The following is a 20,611-nucleotide window of genomic DNA, read 5'->3' on the forward strand; positions in this document are numbered from 1 at the left end:
GTTCTCAATATTGTGTAATATTTGTAAGCTTGATCGGTTCTTTATTACAGTATATGGATGAGTAAAAGCTTTTATAAAACAAGGGCACATGGACGAACGTGATTGGTACCAACATTTTGTGGGTTAATTTGGTAGAACCAAAGTCATTCCAGAACTAATTTTAGTATTTGATCACTTAAAATTGCTAAAGATATAATTTGGGAAGGTTTCTAACCTCATGTATTCTTTTTATTACTTTATAGGCATGCACGGTCTACATTTAGTCTCCGAAGGTCATGAGTTTGATTCTCGATAAGAGCTTATAACTGATATTAACTTAAATTATTGTGCTGTTTAGGATTTATGGTCTACATAGACATAGTGTGAGCTCTTTAAAGTAGAGTTTGCTGTCACTTTATTTACATATAATGAGGATATACGTACCTTAATGCATTCCTCTTAAGCTTTTTGATAAAAGAGAACCACGATACTTTAAGATCACCTTCTTGGTCCTGGTGTTAGTTCGTGTGATTTATATCTTAAATAACCTTGACGGTTTAGTTTAAATGATCATTTCAAAAATATTTTAGTACGTGCCAAAATTTTCCAGTGAGTGCAAAGAGGGAATTGTTTCACGGTTAACCGTCAAACTTTATCCGGCTTTTAACTATTCGTTTAAAAATAAACTGTTTTTAACTATTCGATTAAAAATAAACGGGTTTTAACTATTCGATTAAATTCTTGAGTCCACTAATTTCCAGTTATTACAAAAGTTCAAGGGAAAATTTGAAAATAAAATTTTTCGAACTCAAAAGTTTCAAATCAAAAATATTCAAACTGAAATTTTCGAATTGAAACATCAAATTAAACTTTTCGAACCAAAATGTTGAAATCAATATTTTCAAATTCAAATTTTCAAAGAAAAAATCAAACAAATTTTCGAATTATAAATCTTCGAAGCAAATTTTGAAAACTAAATTTTCAAACAAATATTTTCAAACAAAAAAATGAAATAATCATTTTCGAATTCATTTTTTTAAACCAAACAATTTCACACTGAAATTTTTGAACTACAAATTTTAAATTAAATTTTCGAAAAATGGAATCAGTTTTCGAACCAAATCATTTGAAACCAATTTTAGAACTAGAAAGTTTAAACTAAAATTTTGAACAAAAGTTGAAATAAAATTTTTCGAATTTAAATTTTTTCAAACCAAACAATTTCACACTGAAATTTTTGAACTAGAAATTTTAAACTAAAATTTTAGAAGAATGGAATCAAAATTTTTGAACCAAAATATTTAAATCCAAATTTTAGAACTGGAAAGTTGAAACAAATTTTTGAACAAGAAAAATCAAGATTTTTCAAACCAGATAAAAATTCAAAGTGAAACTTTCGAATTAAAAGTTTCAACCTATTTTCGAACTAAAAAATTTATATAAGTTGAACTTTTCAAATCAAATTTTTTGGACCTAAAATTTCAAACCAAAATATTCCAACTGAAAGTTTAAAATATCGAACAAAAAAATTCGAAATTTTCAAAAACTTTTTGATTAAAATTAGCAGAGGTTTGAAACTGCTCAATCATATTACACCTTAGAAGTAAAGGGTTTTCAACAAATGACCGTTTTCGACTACATTTATAATCTTAAAATTCAAAGTGTAAAGTTAATTAATAGATTACAAGCTCGAACTAGAATTTATAGGTAGAGATTAACCAATTGTGGGCAAAGGTAACTTTTCATCAATAACTATCCTCTATTCAAGTATTATAGTCATAAAACTTTATCATTTCAGATGAGGAGAAAACCCCATAGAATTTAAAAAATGGCAATGATCTGTTTGGTCCTATCTCATTTCATAAGGCATAAGCATAGCCGTTTACTGATTTTAAAATTTAAATTGTCGTGAAGAAATATTCGGGACTAAGTTTTTGAGACGATGAACCGTTTGGTAAGCCATAGCAGGATCGAGACATTGATACTTCTTGAAGTGAAGTTTAATCAAGCTTTATTTCATCACTCAGTCATAACTTACGATCCGATTTAGTGATCCTTTTATTTGTGTAAAATCAACGTCGACGTGATGGCTAGCCATAGCCGGACATTTTTCGTATCATAATGAAAGCACACAAAGCTTCTTCTGGTCATAGCCACTACGCTACGTGAAACCCGAATCCCTACCACAAAACAAACATAAAAGTATATTTTCAAGACCTTGAATCGAACCTGGGGCCATTTTAAGAGAAAGTTACTTACCACAGCGATTCTCATCTGATGAGTTCAGGAAATGTTAAAATCAATCCCGCTTGATATCCCCTTATATCAGATGAAAACAAAATGCTAAGGACAAAGTGCAACTCAAGATAAGTTGAGTGCTTGGATTTCGTAAAGTGTTTAATGAAAACAAATGCGATTTCCTTTGGCAAGATCGGTTAAGGTAATTTCTGCAAGTCTCAGCATCAGCTGTACTTCCTTGAGAACGACAACTTTTCATGGAAAGACTGACGCAACGCACTTTTGTAAAACAGCGATCCTAAATATATATATCTGACACTTATCGGGAACGGTACAACACTGATATCGTATCTGAGGGAAGAAATCAAACTCAGACCATCTACATGCTTTATCACTAGCTATTGGAAACACCATTTCAAGAAATTTTATTGCTGTGCACGAAGCAAATTTCCAAGATGACTGATGTCACAAAACAAATATTCAAATGGCGCATTCTTTACCTATGATAAAGTTCATTACGAAACTGAGTGATTTCAGGTGCAGAATCAAGATTTCTTTCAATTAAAAACCGATCAGTTTAGAGTATAATATTGTTTCAAGAGATTGGCTGGGTCGATTGATCTCATCAGATGGGAATCGCTGTGGTAAGTAACCTTCTCTTAAAATGGCACCAGGTTCGATTCAAGGTCTTGAAAATATGCTTTTATGTTTGTTCTCTGGTAGGGATTCAGGTTTCACGTAGCGTAGCGGCTATGACCAGAAGAAGCATTGTGCTTTCATGATGATACGAAAAAAATGTCCCGTTATGGCTAGAAAAATCTTGATTTTTCTTGTTCGAAAATTTGTTTCAACTTTCTAGTTCTAAAATTTGGATTTAAGTATTTTGGTTCGAAAATTTTGATTCCATTTTTCGAAAATTTTAGTTTAAAATTTCTAATTCAAAAATTTCAGTATGAAATTGTTTGGTTTGAAAAAATTTGAATTCGAAAAGTATTTCAATTTTTGTTTAAAATTTTAGTTTCAACTGTCTAGTTCTTAAATTGGTTTCAAATGTTTTGATTCGAAAATTTTGATTCCATTTTTGAAACTAATTTAAAATTCCTAGTTCAAAAATTTCAGTGTGAAATTGTTTGGTTTAAAAAAATGAATTCGAAAATGATTATTTCATTTTTTGTTTGAAAATATTGGTTTGAAAATATCTTAGTTTTTCAAAATTTGTTTCGAAGATGTATAATTCGAAAATTTGTTTGACTTTTTCTTTGAAAATTTGAATTTGAAAATATTGATTTCAACATTTTGGTTCGAAAAGTTTAGTTTGATGTTTCAATTCGAAAATTTCAGTTTGAATATTTTTGATTTGAAACTTTTGAGTTCGAAAAATTTTATTTTCAAATTTTCCCTTGAACTTTTGTAATAACTGGAAATTAGTGGACTCAAAAATTTAATCGAATAGTTAAAACCCGTTTATTTTTTAATCGAATAGTTAAAAACAGTTTATTTTTAATCGAATAGTTAAAAGCCGGATAAAGTTTGACGGTTAACCGTGAAACAATTCCCTCTTTGCACTCACTGGAAAATTTTGGCACGTACTAAAATATTTTTGAAATGATCATTTAAACTAAACCGTCAAGGTTATTTAAGATATAAATCACACGAACTAACACCAGGACCAAGAAGGTGATCTTAAAGTATCGTGGTTCTCTTTTACCAAAAAGCTTAAGAGGAATGCATTAAGGTACTATATCCTCATTATATGTAAATAAAGTGACAGCAAACTCTACTTTAAAAGCTCACATTACGTCTATGTAGACCATAAATCCTAAACAGCACAATAATTTAAGTTAATATCAGTTATAAGCTCTTATCGAGAATCAAACTCATGACCTTCGGAGACTAAATGTAGACCGTGCATGCCTATAAAGTAATAAAAAGAATACATGAGGTTAGAAACCTTCCCAAATTATATCTTTAGCAATTTTAAGTGATCAAATACTAAAATTAGTTCTGGAATGACTTTGGTTCTACCAAATTAACCTACAAAATGTTGGTACCAATCACGTTCGTCCACGTGCCCTTGTTTTATTAAAAGCTTTTACTCATCCATATACTGTAATAAAGAACCGATCAAGCTTACAAATATTACACAATATTGAGAACATTTTATTCATGAACCTTAACGACATATACCAAGCATACAACAAGTGCTGTTGGAACAGTTTTCCATCAGCTAAGCCCTTACTAATTAAACTAAACATTGGTACACTGAACGTGTAAATCGCTCAAACCAATAACACTGTTTCGTACTCATTGTTATCTCATTAGAAGATATATTACAATGAACCAATCAGATTTAAGCAAAGCGTCATCTCTTTATTTTAATCCACAAACAAAAACGAGAGGTACTAACTAGGTCCAAGATCTCCTCATCCCAATCCTTTTCTCCCTCTCAAAGAATGAATATATCTTTTCAAATAAACCATTGCACACTATTTGACAATTAAACACCGTATTTGTTCGAACAAACAATGCCAACGATACTGACAAGGAATACGTAAGCATATGTAACACGATATAGCTGACGTTTCCTTTTAAACATATAAGTCAATACACAAAGAAGCTTTTTAAACCTTTCCAACAGTTTTATTTAATCCACAAACGAATACGGTATATATTATTTTTATTATTTAAGAGGTACTAGCCAGGTCTGGGATCGCTCATCCCCTCTTTCATGCGTCTCAAATAAATGTATGCTTTCCTGTACACACTTTTTGACAATTGAATATCGTGGTTCGAGTCCCATGAATGAAAACTAAACCTTAACCAAAAGTTAAGTATTCCTCCCAAAGTTTTCGAGTTGAGTTGATTTTTAGTTTAACGTCCCGTTCAGCAGCGAGAATAGAACCTACTAATTAACGTGGAATCCGAACCGCATGAGATCCCGCCGGGAATCGAACCCTGGTCTCCCACTCCAAAGTGCATACGCTAACCGCTTAGGCACAGAGGAGCTCCAAAGTTTTCGAGTTTCATATTAATACTAATACTAATTCATACTATTAGTGGGGTCTACTCATTCATAATACAATAGATCATCAAGAAAGAGATCAAATACCTTGTTTTAGTAATGTTATACCCATAAAAGGGAACGAAACAAACCATCATAACCTCCAAGCTAAAAATCCTAGTTCAGTGACGTCATACGAGCACATTAGTTCGGAGCAAATACTCTAATTCATTCGCACCAATAAGGGCGCGGTTGCTCAATGATAGAGCGCTAACCTCTGGTGCATGGGGTCCCTGGCTCGATCCCCGGCCAAGTTAGTTTGTGGTGAACAACATCGTGTTCATGGGTTTTCTCCGAGTACTCCCGTTTCCTCCCACTTTCTTCATTTCATTCATTTCTCATCATCACCGTCTCCTTTGGCCTAACCGGCATAAGCATGGGACGTAAAACTACAGATTTCATTTCATTTTTTCATTCGCACCAGTGTTAGACCAAATATATAACGATATAGGGTAATACCATCTCATCAAAGGGGATAAAAATTCCAAATTTTATGCCATAAAAGGGAGCGAAAATGAAAAGCATACATAAACCCTGTACTAATTCATAACGTAAGTAAATCATCAAGAAAGAGATCAAATACCATGTTTTTAATAATTTTATACCCATAAAAGAACCATCATAACCTCTAATCCAAAAATCCCAATTCAATGACTTCATACAAACGCCTTATCCGGGCCAAGGTACCTCTGACTTATTCGGTCCATGGTCCATGGGGCCCCTACAGTGAATAACTAACATTAAGATAGGGTCTCCCTTTTACTACTTAGATCAACAATAAGATGAACTTTCTGGCTCTCGTTACCCAGTTATATTTGTAAACTAAAGAAAATAGTAGTAAGGAAATATTAATGCTAATCATAATCAACGGGGTGATATAATTGCCATCGTATAGAGCGTATATGGGTTAGGAAAAGGTCATATATAATATTGTGTGTGTATGACAGAGAGATATTATCACGAAGGGCAAGGTACAGAAGACAACGAGAGAAGACAATAAATGGGCAAAATCAACCCTTGACTGTGTACTGATAGATGAAATGCGACCTAAGCAAGATTTTAGAAAATACTTGATAAAATCAAGAAGCAGCACACAGAATGTGGAAGGGAGTTTATAGATATGTGGGTCTGATTAGTCATACAAGATGTCCGAAAAGTCCCCATACAGCTTGGTTTTAAATACTTTCATATCGAAATCTTTAATATGGTCATGGATTGATGCACGTGATAGATTCAGAAACATAGTTTCTTTGGTTAGAGACATTGCATTTGGACGAACGACGACAGCAAATGCTTCCTCACTTATCTTCTTACGTCCACTACGTGGCCTGTCTTTAACACATCCTGAAGCAAACTGACATTTCTTCCTTTCAACGAAAGTTGTTTTATGAGATAAGTCCTTCCCAAACCGTTCTCCAGAGGCAATCATAACTATGTCATTACTTGTCGTTTTTGCACACAAATACATGCCACTAACCGTTTCTCAACTATGTAACTGTAATTACTCACATCAGTCAATGACATCATAACTGAAATATTCCAGGTGACTTTGAACGCAGGGATACTAGATGATGCTTGAAAGCAGAAATATTAGACAGTGTTGTCTTCGACTATGAAAACAGTGCTATCGATTTCGAAACTATAATTACACTGATGTTACTGTGTGGCACTCAGCGGTAGGGATACGGGGAATTCTAGTAGGCTAATCAATACGGATTGAAGAACACGTCCTTTCAATCATATATAGGGTCCGCCCGGAAAGAAATGTCTTACATTTTATTGCGAAGCGACTGCACGTTGTAGGGCACTCTATCTGGCGGAATTGATGGTGGTGTACGTTATCTACCAGACGAGTGCTTGTCCAGTTGTCTCCGAGCTCTCGGAGATGATAGACGAGCGATTTCTTAGACCTCTGTTCCGTCTCTTTCATAAGTTGCGATGCAGCGCTCACTGGAACGAAGTTATGCCATCAAGTTTTGTGTGAAACTCGGGAAGTCTGCAGCTTCCGCAGACTTCATTTTATTTTCTCGTTTGAAATTCTTCCTGGAAGAACATCGTTACAAAACAATTAACAACGTGAAAGCAGCTTGTGAAATGGCTTTAAAGGCGCTTCCTGAATAGGCCTTATACCTCCGCAGATTGGAAAACTTGCTGGCGAAGATGTATTGATGCAGGAGGACAATGTTTTAAAGAATTTTAATGTGCAGGTATTCTTTTTATTATGTAAATAAATGTTTTTTTCATACTTGTAGATTTGGTGACTACTTTTCGGATAGAATTTGTAGCTGTAGAATTTTTACAGTCTTGCCAGTACAGTACAAAGTTGTGTTTTTTTAAATGGAACATATAGGAGTTTATGCCATCGAAAGAATTAGCACAGAATGTGAATACTAACAAGCGAAATAGTACCTGTCAATGTTGCCAAATAAGGAAGTTATAAAGCTTCAAAGATTAAGAAATTAAAGTGTCCGTAGAGCAAAACTAGCAAAAAGGCAAGAAAAATAATACTACGGAATGAAAAGGAGTAACCGAAAGATTAAACCAGAGAACGCACAGCATCCAGTGAGTAACAGGGTTGCCACAGCAAAGGGGGAAAATATTAAAATGTTGCAGTTGCCATAGGAGGAAAAGTGCCCATATGTCCTCCTAATAGCGTTTGTTCGAAAGCGATATCTCTAACCGTTCCCTAGATACACCAAAGGTGTGCGGGGTTTGCAACACTGCATAATAATTCCCTCGCTCTCCAAACTATAGGAACGAGCAATGAAAATGAGACGCTCAACAAAATGTAAGAACTACACGGGTCTAATCGTCAAATAGAAGGCAATGATACCTTTATGTTTACAAGAACATATGATGAAGTGTGGGATTTTCCCCGTAAGTCGCATGGGACACGGAGACATCATTGTCACGCAACGTCCGTGACAATATACACATTATGGTACACAAACCAGATCAGCTGTTCTTGTGATGTAGTGGTTAACGATTCGGGCTACAACGTAGCTCGTTGTTTCGATCCCATTCAGGGCTACTGTGTTTGTTCTTTCAACAAGCACTATAATTACGTTAGATAGAGGCGATTTACTATGAAACGTTTTAGTAACGTTCCTTGTCTTCGCGTTAGGATGTAGTCGGTTGCACACATAATAATTCCAAAGTCTGCAAAGAATAAGTTGCTATTTGCTCTTTCTAACGGCAGACAGAAGAAACAATGCACGTACATGCGTGCGTACAAAACTGTTTGAGTTGCTCTTTCATTTGATATAATATTTATAATTGTAAGTTAATTGTAATAGATAATACAAAGTTTCAAAAACCTAATATTAATTTTGAAACGCCTTGCATTACTTCAAATTCTGCCATCCTATGTCTTGTATATATATATATATATATATATATATATATATATATATATATATATATATATATCATCAGAGCCTACTCTAGGCAATTTGTCGCCCCGTGCAATGGCATAATTTGCCGCCTCTCCCTTTCTCCAGAAAGAACAAATCTTAAAAGTCATGATTTTAAGTATGCTACTCCAGCATGAACAACGAAGGGGATTTTAAGTACAGTTGCACTCAGAAAGGCTTAAATACTTACTAAAAATGCAATCCCGTTGTGTCTGTTTATTTCTTTAAATATTAATCTGTTATGTTAGTGAAAGATAAAGCAAACACACCTGCAGAGGAAAGATTGTAATCCTTTTTATAGAATTCACTATCGAGCTTTAATCTCAACTTATCAGTTTGCAATTCCAGTGCAATTAGCTCTTTCATCTTTATTTCTTGATTTTTCTTCTACATCTGTTAACATCTTTTTAAAAAAAGCTTGTTTCTATCTTCAATAATAAGGAACTTGTTTCTCACAAAAACAAGACTAGTTGTCATATCAAAACTGTGATAACTTACTAAATGGAACAGATATTCGCTAGCATTCGAGAATTGAATTCTTGCATTTGACAACAATCAAGCAATTTGTGCTCGGATTTATTCGACCATTTGCTTTAGCATTGTCCATGTGACCTTAAACTAATGCAACCTAAACATAATTTATGAATGTAGTATCCAAATAGGTCAGCTTAGTAAATGTAACTACCATTATCATGAAGTCTGTTTCCAACAAGATATATTTAATTTAAATAATATACTTATGGCAGATTTTGCCGGACCCTCCAACCTTGCCGCTCCAGCAAATGCACGTGTTGCATATATGGTAGAGCCGGCTCAGCATATCATATATATCTAGTCGACAAATTATTTATAGTGCCTTCCATTTCAACTCAGGCAAATAAATAAATAAATAAAATAAAAAATAAAAAATAAAATTCTACCATCACTATCTCAGATATTGTTGAAACTTTTTTATAGCAACTAGACATGTTTTTAAGAGACCCATATTTTTTGTTTTGTCGAAAAAACTTTTCCCGCCAAGTAATGGGCCATCAAAGACGGGGAGTACAATTTATGAATTGTAAAAGACATGGAAAATAGTCAACTTCGGAGTCCCACCATTCAGTTATGGAGACAGGTAGAGTTATAATTCTTGTTGTGGTATGTATCCTCGTCGCCAAAAGTACCTTTACATCGCCGTGACGAGTATGTGACCGCGCAGTACTCCTAGGAAGGGATGGTTGCATAAGAAACTGTGATTAATTTTGGACAGTTTTTATTTTGACTAGGGAAATAACGTATGTATAGGGAGTAAAGGAACATATTTAAAGCATCAGTACACTGTCATCTCTGAAAAGATTCGTATTCTCAGTTTTTCAGTTTATTATCTTCTATGTTCAGTTAATAACTGCTAACAATTGCTACTAGCGCATTTCACTCTTCAGGAATTTACTACGCAGGACACTTCATATTCGCAGGACACTTTTCTAATTCCTAAATGTATGCGTCAATAATTTCATTCACCTCACTGTCCTTATTTGATAATGGAAACTGATTACGCTGAACGTGAATATGTTTCTCTGTCGTCAAGCAAGGTCCGTAATAAATGTAAATAAGGTTATTCTTATTAAATAAAACACAGATGTATTTATTGTGTGTATAGCACAATATAATACAGTAACTAAGCAACATGATAATCCTTAACACCAGCAAGATTTTTCCAACAGGAGGGGTGAGCAAAAGGCCGATATAGAGTTTTTCGATTTATTGCGCTATACATATTAAGTTAAAATTCACAACATTTGTAATTGATAGCATATATCGTCTTACTTTTTAAAATCGCCACTCTAGCCTATTAATCAGAACATTCATCTCCAGACATGATGTAGACAGAAGAGAAAGAAAGAGATATAATCAGTAGCGTAACTAATTTTACTGCGCCAGGGATCGATTAATAATCGATTTACTCATATCCGCCGCCTGCCCCACGCATTTCAGCTGCTGCGTTATATATATAGTTCTATGTCAGAAGGGCCAGACGAAAGGGCGAGGACAGAAAGGCCCGAGTCAAAACAGCAACGATCAAAAGGACCCACGACATAAGAGCCCAAGGCAAAACGAACCCGCATCAAACGGGCCCGTGTCAGAAGGGACCTACGTCAAATGGACCGGTGTCATAACGGGCCCCGCTACAAAAGGGCCCAAGTCAAAAGAAACCTGCTCAAAAGGTCTCCGAAACAAAAGTGCCTGAGTCAAAACGGCCCCGCGTCAAATGGGCCCGGGTCAAAACGGCCCCGCGTTGAAAGAGACCGGGTTAAAAGGGCCCGAGTAACTTCCTCCGCGACAAAACGCCCGAGTAAAACCGGTCTCGGGTCATAAGCTCTCTGCGACAAAGGGGCCCTGTGCCAAAAGGACCCGAGTCAATACAGCCCCGCATCAAAGGAGCCGGGTCAAAAGGGCACGAGTCGAAACAACGCGTAACAAAAGAGCCCGAGTCAAAAAAACCCGAGTCTAAAGGGCCTGGGTCAAAAGATCTCCACGACAAAAGACGCGAGTCGAATCTACCCTGCGTCAAAAGTGCCTTGTTCAAAAGTGCCCTGCGTCAAAAGAGCCCGGGTCAAAAGGACCCCGACTCAAAAGATCCTGGGTCAAAAGGATTTCGTGACAAAAAGACTCGAGTCAAAAGGTTCCTGCGTCAAACGTGCCAGAGTAAAAACGGCGCCGCATTAAAAGAGCGTAGGTTAAGATGTCTGCGAGTCAACAGGGCTCGGGTAAAAGAGCCCCGAGTAAAAACAGCCTGGGCCAAAAGATATCCGTTACAAAACGGCCCTGCGTCAAATGGGCCCGAGTCAACACGGCCCCGCGTCAAAGGGTCCTATTTCAAAAAAGGCCGGGTCAAAAGGACCCACCTCAAAAGGGCACCGATCTAAACAGCCCCGCTACAAAAGAGCCCGAGTGAAAAGGTCCCGCGTCAAAAAGGCCTGGGTCAAAAGTCTCCGCGACAAAAGGGCCAGAGTCAAAACGACCCCGCGTTAAAAGGGCTCTAGTAAAAAGGGCCTGGCGTCAAAAGAGTACGGGACAAAAAGACCCCATCTCAAAAGAGCCCAGGTCAAAACAGCCCAGCGTGAAAAAGCCCGAGACAAAATGACCCCGCGTCAAGAGAGCCCGGAATAAAACGACCCATCGTAAAAAAGGTCCAGGCCAAATGGGTCCTGCGAAAAAAGACGCTAGTCAAATGGGCCCTGCGTCAAATGAGACCAAGAAAAGGCAGCCCCACTTCAAGAGGGCCCAGGTCATAATGCCTCAATGTCAAAAGGGCCCGGGTAAATGACCCCGCGACAAAAGGCCCCAAGTTAAAACGTCCCCGGGTCATGAGATCTCCGCGACAAAAGAGATCTGAGCCAAAAGGGCCCGAGTCAATACGTGCCCTGGTCAAAAGGGCCCGCGACAAATTGGCCCTGGGTCAGAAAAGACCGGATCATAGGAGCGGCCTCAAAAGAGCACGAGTCAAAAGCACCCCGCAACAAAAGGGCCCGAGTCAAAACGACCAGTTTCTAAAGGGCACGGGTCAAAAGAGCGAAGCAACAAAAAGGCCGGAGTCAAAACGGCCCAGCGTCAAAATTGCGCGGGTCAAGAGGGATCAAGTTAAAAGGCCCTGTGTCAAAAGAGCCTGGGTCGAAAAAAACCCTCCTCAAGGACCCGAGTCAAAACGGCCCAGCGTGAAATAGGTCTGGGTACAAAGGTATCCGCGATAAAAGGGAACGAGTCAAAACGACCCCGCGTCAAAAAGGCTCGAGTTAAAAGGTGCCTGCGTAAAAAGAGCCCCGGTTTAAAGTATCCCGCCTCAAAAGGGACCGGGTCAAAACGGAACAGCGTGAAAAAGTCCAGGTCAAAATCGTCCCGAGACAAACAGACCCGAGTAAAAAAGAACCTCGTGTTAAGAGAGCTCGAGTCAAAAGTGGCTCTACGCCAAACGGACTGTGGCAAGAGCGGCCCCGCTACAAAAATGCCCGAGTCCAAAAGGTCCGGGTCTAAAGCTCTTCGCAACAAACGTTCCCGGATCAAAACGGCCCGGAGTCAAGAGCTCGTGTCAAAAGTGTTCTGCGACAAAAAGACAAGAGTCAAAATGGACCTGCGTCAAACAGGCCCAAGTAAAAAGGGCTCTGCGTGAAAAGAGCCCACGTCAATAGGGCTCGGATAAAAGAACCCCCCGACAAAAGGCTCGGGTTCAAAATATCTCCGCAACAAAAGTGTCCGAGTCAAAAGGACCTGTGTGAAATGGTCCCCGCGACAGAAGGACCCGAGTCAAAATGGACCCACGCATAAAGGGGCCAGGTAAAATGGGCTTGAGTTAAAAGGGCCCTGCGTCGAAAGAGCCCGGGTCAAAAGGATCCCCCGACAAAAAACCCGAGTAAAAAGGTTACTACGTCAAACTGGCCGAGAAGAAACGGCCCTGCCTTAAAAGAGCGCAAGTCAAAAAGTCTCCAGGTCAAAAGACCCTAGCGACATTAGGCCCCGAGTAGAAACAGCCCCGCGTGAAAAGGAGCCGAGTCAAAACGCCTCGCGACAAATGGTCCCTAGTTCGAAAGAGGCCGGGTCAAAAGGATGCAACTCAAAATGGCACGGTTCAAACCAGCCCCGCTAGAAAAGAGCCCGCGTCAAAAAGGCTTGGGTCAAAAAGTCTCCGCGACAAAAGTGCCCGAGTCAAAATGACCCCGCGTCAAAAGGGCCCGGGTCAAAACAGCCCAGAGTGAAATGTCCAGGTCAAAAATCTCCGCGAAAAAGGGTCCCAGTCAAAATGACCACGCGTCAAAATGGCCCGGGTTGAAAAGGCTCGAGTTAAAAGTTTCCGGGATAAAACGACCCAGCGTGTAAAAGACCTGTGTCAAAATGGTCCCGCGAAAAAAAACCGAGTCAAAAGGGCACTGCGTCAAACGAGCCCGAGTATAAACAGCCCCGTGCCAAGAGAGCCTAGAAAAATAAAGAAACATTCGCAATAATGTTACCTCGCCGGTTTTGAATCCTTAAGGCACCGGCTGAGATTTACGCGGCTGAGCGAATGTTAAAAAAGAGTCCAGGTCAAAAGGTCTCCGAGTCAAAAGGTTCCGCTACAAATGGATACGAGTCAAGACGGCCCGCGCCAAAAGGGCTTGGTGAAAGGGACCCGCGAGAAACGGGCCCTACATCAAAAGAGCCCGGGTGAAAAGGACCCGCCTCTAAAGGACACGGGTCAAAATAGCCCCGCTACTAAAAGGCCCGAGTCAAAACGGCCCCGCGTCAAAATTGCCCGGGTCAAAAGGAATCGAGTTAAAAGAGTCCTGTATCAAAGCAGCCTGGGTCGAAAGAACCCCGCCTCAAAAGGGAGCGAGTCGAACGGCTCAGCATGAAAAAGGTCTGGGCGTAAGTGCTCCGCGACAAAAATGCACGAGTCAAAATGGACCCGCGTCAAAGTTACCCGGTAAATACGGTTTCATGTGTAAAAAGCCTGAGATCAAAGCAAGAGTGGAAATCAGGCATGCACGAGGGGATAATATTCCCTTCGTAAGTTGAAGTGATTGTGCAAAAGAAGGAGAAACATCTGTAGTTATAATTAACAAGTAGTAAATTTGAATGCTGATATTATTTTTTTTTTGTTAATTGTTCTACAACAATCTCTATCGCTTAAGTCGTTCTCCATCAAAGTTCGCTTGCACTTCCGACTTTCTGAATCAAACCTTATCTATTATCGACTTTCCCCTTAGTTCTAAAATTCCATTTCCACCCCTGGATCAAGTATAGAATGAAAAACATTCTGTGGAAAAGATTAGTTTAATGTTGCTCTGAGAAGACATATGTGGATCTGTATACAGGGCATTGAGACAGAACAATAATAGAGTTTTTCGATTTATTGCCCTATATATATTAAAAGTCATAGTTTATCATTGATAGCGTATAACCTCTTACTTTTTAAAATTGCCACAAGTCAGAACATACATCTCCAGATATAATGTAAAGAGAAGAGAAGGAAGGAGATATGCCCAGTGGCCTAACTACTTTTACTGTGCCTGGATCGATTCATTCCATTGGTGATCGATATATATATATATATATATAACGCAGCAGCTGAAATGCGTATACAAAGTTACAGTATACAAAGTTATTTTTATTAAGAAATCTAAGTTTTTACTTATCTTTTTCCTAAGTTATCACTACATACTTAACTCGTCACTACTATCGTGGGGGATCAAATTTGACCTCAGCAAACACATTTCTAGCTGTGGACAATATACATATATATATATATATTGTTTCACTGAAGCTTCAGTCGTCTATTCTCAGTTGACCTTGCTAGGGGGGCGCGGTGGCTCAGTGGTAGAGTATTCACCTCTGGTTCATGTGGTCCTGGGTTTGCTCCCAGCCCGCGCAAAGTGAACCTTGTGCTGGATAAAGACTGTGTGCGTGGGTTTTCTCGGGGTTCTCCAGTTTCGTCCCACTTTCTTCATTCCACCATTCCATTCATTTCTCATTATCGCCGTCTCCTTTAGCCTAGCCGGCATAATCGTGGGTCGTAAAACTTAATGGTTGCATTTTTTCAGTTGATCTTGAGATCTCGTAGCGACTTGTTCGTGTCCATGCACTTTGTTGTTTCGATAGTTTCGAACCTCTGGGGTCGAAATTTTCCCCAGGATAGTACTTGCGCTTTACGTTTCCTGCATTACATTTTTCTGTGGTTTTCTTGGGGAGTGTTACAGAGATGTGTGCAGAACTCGGAACTGGCAGATTTTGCAGAAGGTGGTTTCTTGCAATATTGCAGTTTTCTATAGAATATTGGACGTTGCATGCTTAAATAGCCTTGTTTTTTACCATCTTTCCAACGAACCAAGAAGACTTCAGAGACGAGACTTCATGAGGAGTATTGCGATGACTCTCACTCAAGATCACCTAAAAGTAAGGGGCGAATGCAGGACACTTTCTCGTAGGCTTCGACAGTCATTGTTACGACTAACTGATGGGAACATCAATGAAGACCGTCCGCAAACAGATTCTCCAGCTAAAAGGAGGAGGTGTGCTATTTGTCCTTGAATTGAGGAAAAAAATCGTTCTTGGATTTGTTCTATGTGCAACCGAAATGTGCATAAGGGTCAATCAAGAAAAATATAAGGGTCAATATAAGGGTCAATCACTATATGTACTGTCTGTCAGTAGAAGAACTAAAGTGTCTATATTTGTTCTGTATCTAATGGATATGTGAGTAAGACACATTTAGGGGTCGTCCACATATTACGTAACGCGGCAAGGAGGGAAGGGGGTTCGGCCTTGCGTTACGAAGCATGATAAGGGGGAGGAGGGGCTTTAGGTCTTCGCTACGTAACAGTTTTTTCTGCCGTATTTTTTATTTTTATTCTCAGATTCATATGCAATCTTTTAAACAAATAATTTTATTGTTTTTTTTCTTTTTTATAAATTAGCTAGAATACCCGTTTTTCATACGGGGAGAATACTTTCATTTTGGATATGTAGAGCACCAAAACTGTCACCATCAACTTACCGACGCCAAAAACTATGGATTCGACAGAAATATCGGTCATATTCGATCACTTTTATATATCTCTCCCCTTCCCCAAGTTGCATGGCCAAATTTTAATTTAAACGGCATCGAAAGTGTTACTGTTCATCTCAGCGACCCCAAACACCATGGTCTCGACTCTAATATCAGTCATTTTCGAACATTTTGTATATGCCACCGTGCACTTTACCCAAGTTGCGGGGTGAATTTGGATTTAAACTGCATCGAAAGTGTCACTGTTTATCTCAGCGACCCCGAAATCTATGCATTTGACACTAACATCATTCATTTTCAATCATTTTTATATATTCCTCCTCTCCCAAGTTCCACCTTCAAAGTAAAATGATAAAAAACATCCCAGGTCAGAACTTCATCTATGTTGAAAATTTGAACGAGATCGGTCGGGTGGTTAAGAGTTATAAAGTTACAAACGTAGTCACTTTCATTTATATATATATAGTGAAACTTCTACTAACGGACACCTCTATAAAGCGGACACCTCCCTTAACGGACATATTTTGTATTCCCCAAACTCTGGAATAGGAAAAAGCATATTGACAAACCTCTCTAAAGCGGACACTCTTTAGTACGGACACGGACAGTCTTTTCTGTCTTTTATAGGTATTATTTATCTCCGTATTACGGACACTTTCTGTAGAAATAAGTTGAAAAGTGTACTAAAAATACATTTTTAGTAATTCATACATGTATCACCAAAGAAGCATTGTGACAACATTTTGCCCCCTCAACTGTCTGCTCAGCAACCCAGACGAAGCGTCTCTGTTTAACAACACTCTTATGTCCTTTGCTTGCATCCCACTCCCACCCAAGCTGTTTTAGACACAAAAGTGATTGACAGTTGCCCGCCGTTAGGGATGACACAATATGCTACTGTCCCGTTGGAGTCTCTAACCAACCAGAAGACGAGTTTAGTACTTTTTGCCCTCAGGTATGCATATTGTCTCAAAAAGAACACTTCAGGACTCCAATTATACCACAAATTAAAGCGCCATACTGAAAACGAAGGAAGTACTGATAGGTGTAAAGTGCAGAGAACTGTATGTTATTTCCATGTTATGCCTCGAACATAGAGTATTGGATGACAGAGAATAATGCATGTAATATTCGTAAATACGTGATTCATGCAAAAATATTTTTTCTAATTGTATGTTATCTTGCTCACTAATTTACATAAAAAAATAATGAAACCTCTTGAAGGCGGACACACCTCTATAGCGGACAATTTTTTATTTCCCGCGGCTGTCCGCTTTAGAGAGATTTCACTGTATATATATATATATATTGATATGGATAATTAAATATTTCTATTGTTTTGGAAAATTGCGAACTATAGCCTATATAAATTGAATTATACAGAAGAGATTCGAAGACGCACTAGACTCCAGCGTAAATGGTGGCGAATCCTGCATGTATTACAATACAATAAAACTCCGTTTTGCGGCTATCGCAGCATTGGATTTAGGGAACACGCTTTTCCGGAGTTAGTTGTTAGTGATCGTAACCACCGCCTGAAAATGCCCTCATGTTCTCACTAGTATTCCTACTTCTGAGAATGTTATCTGAAACCTTTGATTTGAATCATTAGTCACTCTATTCTTCTAAGGGGTTTTGCATGGGAAACAGAAGAAATTCTTTTTCGTGAAATTATATTTTCCGCGATGGAACAATCCAGGATTTGTAGATCAAAATAAGATATTAAAAAACCTAATTCGTCGGATATTATCTCGTACTAATTTTTTTGATTTTTTAATTTGAATATTTGTGAAGAACTTGAGTTTATTCTCATTCTCGCACTGATTTAGGACAAGAACAATATGAAAAGAGGTAAACTGAAGTCCGAAGTCCAATAAAGATGCTCGAGAGCTTGTTCACAAACGAGATGTCCCTGCTTCTTCACATGCGCAGCCACTTTGAATCTGTGGTCGACGAGGAAGGGAACTTTGCATCGTCAAAACTGGCGAACTTCAAATGCACGAAGCATCCTGGATCCCTGAAAAAGAGATCCATGTTAGTTCTTTAGATCCTGTTCCACATTCATCTTCCTTGTTAGTACGAGTGTCACTACGAAAGTTTTGAGATGTGAATTAACTTACATACTTAAAATCAATTTAACACTTACATTTTCTCAAAGTATTCACCATTACACTGTACACACATTTGCATCCTCGAAACCCATTTTTGGAAGCAGTGTTGCCAGGCTTTTTCTTCAAGTGTTGAAAGTTCGTTCTCGTAAGCCACTACAGCTTCTTGAGGGCTGCAAAATCTCTTCCCACGCATGCGATCTTTGATCCCGGGGAACAGAAAAAAATCACACGGGGCCAGGTCAGGGCTATACGGCGGATGAGACATAAGTTTGACCTCCCTAGATTCTAAAAACTGAATAGTGATATTGACCGTGTGTGCGGACGTGTTGTCATGATAAAGCAGGATCCCACGCAATCCAGTCCACGAAGCTTCTGGAACACTTTTGTTAGGCAAATAGTATTGTACCACTGACCAGTAACAGTCCTTTGTTCTTCAGGTGGAACAGTTTCAACATAGCCAGATTTTGAGAAGAAAGTTGCGACCATCTTCTTCCCCACACTTCGCGGTCGTTTCACTTTCGTGGGTGAATTTTCGTCTGGAAAGATCCAAACTGTAGACTGGCGTTTATTTTCAGGGTCAGATTGATAGATCCAAGTCTCATCACCAGTAACAATGTCAGAGACCCGTCGAGAATTGCGTCCATCAAATCTTGCAAGCATTTCTTCACAATATTACACACGCATGCGCTTCTGCTGTTCAGTCAAAGTGTGAGGCACCCAACGAGGTGAAACCTTCCTGAGTCGAAGATGAACATGAAGAATTTTTGTTACTGCTGGTGATCCAATGTTCACTGTAGATTCAATGTCCTTGAAAGTTGTTTGAGGATTTTCTCGAATCATTTGTTCCACAGCGGCAATGTTTCCATCTGACACAGCTGTTGCCTGACGTCCAGCTCTCTCTTCATCTTTAAGCGATGTCCGGCCTCTTCTGGATTCACCAAACCACCGAAAAATTGTAGCACGGGAATTAGCAAGGTCCCCAAATGCCCTCTGCAACCGGTCAAGGCTTTGTGTCTCGTTCAAACCACTTTTGAATTCGTAAAGGATCATTGCCCGAAAATGTTTCCTTTCGAGCTCCATTCTAGACAGCCGAATACTGCTCACATCAACAAAGAAGTGAAGGCGATACGTCTTTGAAACTTGCTTCGCTTCTTCGCTCTGGATACCACTACCGAACGCAATTGTTGGAATTCAAATACTGTGCCACAGCAATGCGTATCTCAAAATTTTCATAGTGACCCTGGTATTCCCTCATTGTCATCATCTGACCGACAAGGATAGGTGTGATCTCCTTGGAAAACGACAGTATGCAGTTTTGAAGAATTAGGACTATTAATTAAACAATCTTATGAGGTTAAAATATTATTACCATCCTACCATTTTCTAATACGTACCGGTACTTTGATTTATTAGCGAAAAACACTACAAATATATTCAGAATAAGAGCATTTTGTAATAAAAGTTCTGCTATTAAAAATAGATTTTATTATAATAACTCTCAAAATAAGGAAAATTGGTGAAAAAACAAAAGTCCAAAAATGTTACGTAACGAACGGGGGAGGGGTTCAGCCTTGCATTACAAAATGTGACAAGGGGGAGGGAGAGGATTAAAATTGGTCAAAAATAGCGTTACGTAATATGTGGACGGCCCCTTTAGAGTAATCATTGTGTGTATTGGTAGGTAGCCAAGCAGGTAGCAGTAGCCAGCCCAAAAATATGAGAGGGCGGTAGAAATTAGGGGGCCGATCCAACAGTATTATAGTTCATCATCATATTATAGCAGTTCATTTGCAAGCCTACCGTGAATATTTTAGGGGGCATACGCAGGGTTGGGTCCTGGGGGTCCGCTCCCCGAAATCCCGGCTTTTTAAAAATGTAATCTACTTTTAGGGGCGATTTTAGAAATTTTCATATAATTTAGCCTCAAATTGTATTTGGACCCCTCCAAAACGCTTTACGCCCCTCCCGAAATAAATTTCTGGGTACGTCCCTGTTAGGGGGTACAGTAAAACTTTAGGAGGGCCCGGCATCCTAGTTCCCCTGTGGATACGGGCCTGTATTCAAGCAACTAATCAAACACATAAGCATCAATTGTCAGCTTTTTGAATGACAAGTTACATTTTCTCAGCACTAATAATTGAATGTTTTTTACATAAAAATAAGTTTATTTTCATACTTTGTTATTTTCGGATAACAGAAAACTTTTATTTAAGTATGTTGTTTCGCTTCGTAATAATCTATTACCAAAAGACCATCAGTCAAAAAATATTTTGAAAATATCTTTAGTCCC

The sequence above is a fragment of the Thermobia domestica genome, chromosome 4, assembly GCF_964235325.1.
Source record: "Thermobia domestica chromosome 4, izTheDome1.hap1.1, whole genome shotgun sequence".
NCBI lineage: Eukaryota > Metazoa > Arthropoda > Insecta > Zygentoma > Lepismatidae > Thermobia > Thermobia domestica.